The sequence below is a fragment of the Panthera uncia genome, chromosome C2 (assembly GCF_023721935.1).
Source record: "Panthera uncia isolate 11264 chromosome C2, Puncia_PCG_1.0, whole genome shotgun sequence".
In the NCBI taxonomy this organism is placed as follows: domain Eukaryota; kingdom Metazoa; phylum Chordata; class Mammalia; order Carnivora; family Felidae; genus Panthera; species Panthera uncia.
Window position 1 is genome coordinate 116,267,702 of NC_064810.1, and position 3,102 is coordinate 116,270,803.

Genomic DNA, 3,102 nt, shown 5'->3' on the forward strand with positions numbered 1-3,102 from the left:
TCCGATGGCTTAAATGATCTGAGTAAAGAAAGAAGTGAGATCTTCCAGAGAGAACAGGAAGTCCACAACTGGTTAAGAGTAATACAGTTTACAGGGACATTCAGGAAAAAAGAGACAGATGATGGCTAAAGAAAGTGACAGGGAAACTCCCTTTCTTCATGTCTTCCTCTAGCCAACACAACTGAACACAAAGATTTGAAATAAAAGCAGAAACTTATTTTACAGTAGATTCTCTAAGGACAGAGCTCACAAGCTCATAAGCACAGAAAATTTAAAGGAGAAATGGGCAGCTGATATGGGTATAGTGGGAAAATGTCTTGCTGACATTACCAATAGCTCTATTTTACCCTAACAGAGATTTTTATTATTTTTAATGTTTATTTATTTTTGAGAGAGAGAGAAGGAGACAGAGCATGAGCAGGGGAGGAGCAGAGAGAGAGGGAGACACAGAATCTGAAGCAGGTTCCAGGGTCTGAGCTGTTAGCACAGAGCGCGACATGGGGCTTGAACTCATGAACCATGAGATCATGATCTGAGCCAAAGTCAGATGCTTAACCAACTGACTCACCTAATAGCCCCAACCCACTGGAATTTTAAATCTCCATTTCTACTAAGGCAAGTTTCCACTAAATTGCAGTACATTTTCATTTGAATCTTTTCATTTCAATCACCGAACTGATTTTTGTTCCAATTAATTTTTATTTACAGAATGTGGGGGAACCCCATCAGGTGGGGGTTGGTGGTGTGAGAGGTGTAATAATTCACCCAAGGCAGAACAAAAAAGATAGAAGTTTATTGAATATATTCCACAAGGGAGCGGTAGGCAGGACAGCAAAAGAAAGCATGTAGGTGATGAGGCAGTGGTGAGGGGCCATAGTTACAGGGCAGGGTGAGGGAGTATGGGAACATACGGAATTTTCCCATTTTTGGTAATCTTCGGAATTGTGCCTGGTTGTAACTGGCACGTTAGGGTCTATGGCTCTTTCAAGGTGGGTAGCTAATGAACCGATCTGCATCAATTCAGTGGGTCCTTGCTGTGAGCCCATTTGCCTTGTTCAGGTTTCCATTTTTCAAGCCTGTTGAATGATGTATAGGTTCTAATTGGTATTACATAAATGTATCACAGAATACATTAATACTCAGTCTTTAACTTACAATGTAAGCAGTAATATATATACATATATATATATATATGTATTTATTAAATGAATGTATCTTTAATACATAAGAATGAATAAATATTGGGAAATAAACTACTTTGAAAAAATTTGAATCTGTATATGATTTATTTTTTCCCATAATATAAATTAATTTGAAAGTGTAGTTCCAGAAAATATCCTCCTGGAGTTACATTTAAACTCCATAATTATTAGCATAATTATATCCATAGCCTGGACTGATTTATGCTTTGAAAAAAATATGTTTATAATTTAATTACTCATAAAAATAAATTCTCTGCCATATTTTTATGTTTATCATACCTCCAACATAGAAATTCAGTGTATTTTTTCCACTTTTCAGATTATAAACTATTTCAGTGTCTTAAAAATTTTGTTCCTTTGCTTTGCTCTGCTTTTTAATGACTCTACTATTGAAAATGGCAGCTTGATTTTGATATTTATTCATCTTCTCTCTGAAGGAGGATGACCTTCAAATAGATTTAAGAATTAAGAACATTTTAATCTTCATTAGCTTTTAATTAGAGCACTCTAAATAATCCTTTTTTCAAAGTTGAATTTTCCATAGCAACTATTATAGAGGCCTTATACTCAGTACTTGATTATACGCTTAGCTATTAATTTAAATTAGAAGAAATGCCAGAAAATACATTATTTCTACAAGTGCAATTTGTGATGTTGCAAATGAATATCATTAATAGCTTTAGTGAATTTTTTAAGTGAATTAAAAGGTTTGTTTCACAAAAAAGAGCCTGAAATAGAATTACTCAGTTTTAAAATACAAAAGTTCCAAATTAATCAATTTAGTATTGGTATTTAATTATATTAATACAGAGTTAAGTGATGATTAACATAGTTACTGAGTTTAAATACCTGAGGAGTAAAGCTACAATATGATATATGGATGTGAGTCTTGTATATTCAGATCACTGGGGTAGATACAATTATATCTTCCAGTGTTTTAGTTATGTATGCATATATGTGTGTATATACATGATTTTCAAATATTCAGTTTCTATAGTCACCAGATTACCTACCTATGACAAACTTGAAAGGCTTACTTATAAAAACTTAAGATGCATAATAAGCATTGAGGACTTTAGCAAACTGAATAGTGGCGAATCACAATGATTATTAAAAAAAAAAAAAAAAAAAAAAAAAAAAAAAAAAAAAAAAAACTCCAAGAGGTAAAAATCAGAACTCTTCCAAAATCTTACTTTTAAAGTGAAACTACAGTTTCCCTTCTGGCTCTCTATTAAAATAAAATAAAGATATAAAATAAAATATGGGGCGCCTGGGTGGCTCAGTTGGTTAAGCGTCCAACTTCAGCTCAGGTCATGATGTTGCAGTCTTTGGGTTCGAGCCCTTTATCAGGCTTTGTGCTGACAGTTCAGAGCCTGGAATCTGCTTTGGATTCTGTCTCTCTCTCTCACTCTCTCTCTCTCTCTCTCTCTTTCAAAAAAAAAAATAATAATAATAATAACATAAAATAAACATTAAAAAATAATAAGTAAATTAAAAAAATACATTTAAAAAATAAAATTAAGTTAGAGCTGGAGCCATGTTTACCTCAGTCTGTCTTGGTTTTTGGTGTTTTCCAAATGGTGACTTCCCCTCTACAAGTCTAAGCATGATGGGTGTGGTCTGAAGCTGCATGACAGATGTGTCCCTAGCACAACAATGGAATCCTCATCACATATCAGAATTAGAGAAATCCAAATTAATGCAGTATACTACCCAGAAAGTACTAGACAAATCAGGGAAAATTAACATAACTGCAGACAATTATGTTTGTCTAGGTGACAATGGCAGGGCAGGGTTATATAAGACTTAAGATTAGATGATCTCATACCGGCAGTATTTCTACGTGTTTCCCTGAATGGATTCTTCTTATCTGAGTGGCTCAGGAAAGGGAACTCATATT

The 3,102-nt window shown here is 33.8% G+C and overlaps 1 long non-coding RNA gene across 1 annotated transcript; it reads right to left on the reverse strand.

Annotated features, from left to right (window-relative positions):
• Positions 1-777: 777 nt before the first annotated feature.
• On the reverse strand, positions 778-2,890 carry LOC125922140 (uncharacterized). The gene is made up of 2 exons (XR_007457587.1): positions 2,748-2,890; positions 778-1,076 (listed from the first exon to the last, which is right to left on the reverse strand). It is a non-coding gene; the product is annotated as an uncharacterized LOC125922140 (long non-coding RNA).
• Positions 2,891-3,102: the final 212 nt, after the last annotated feature.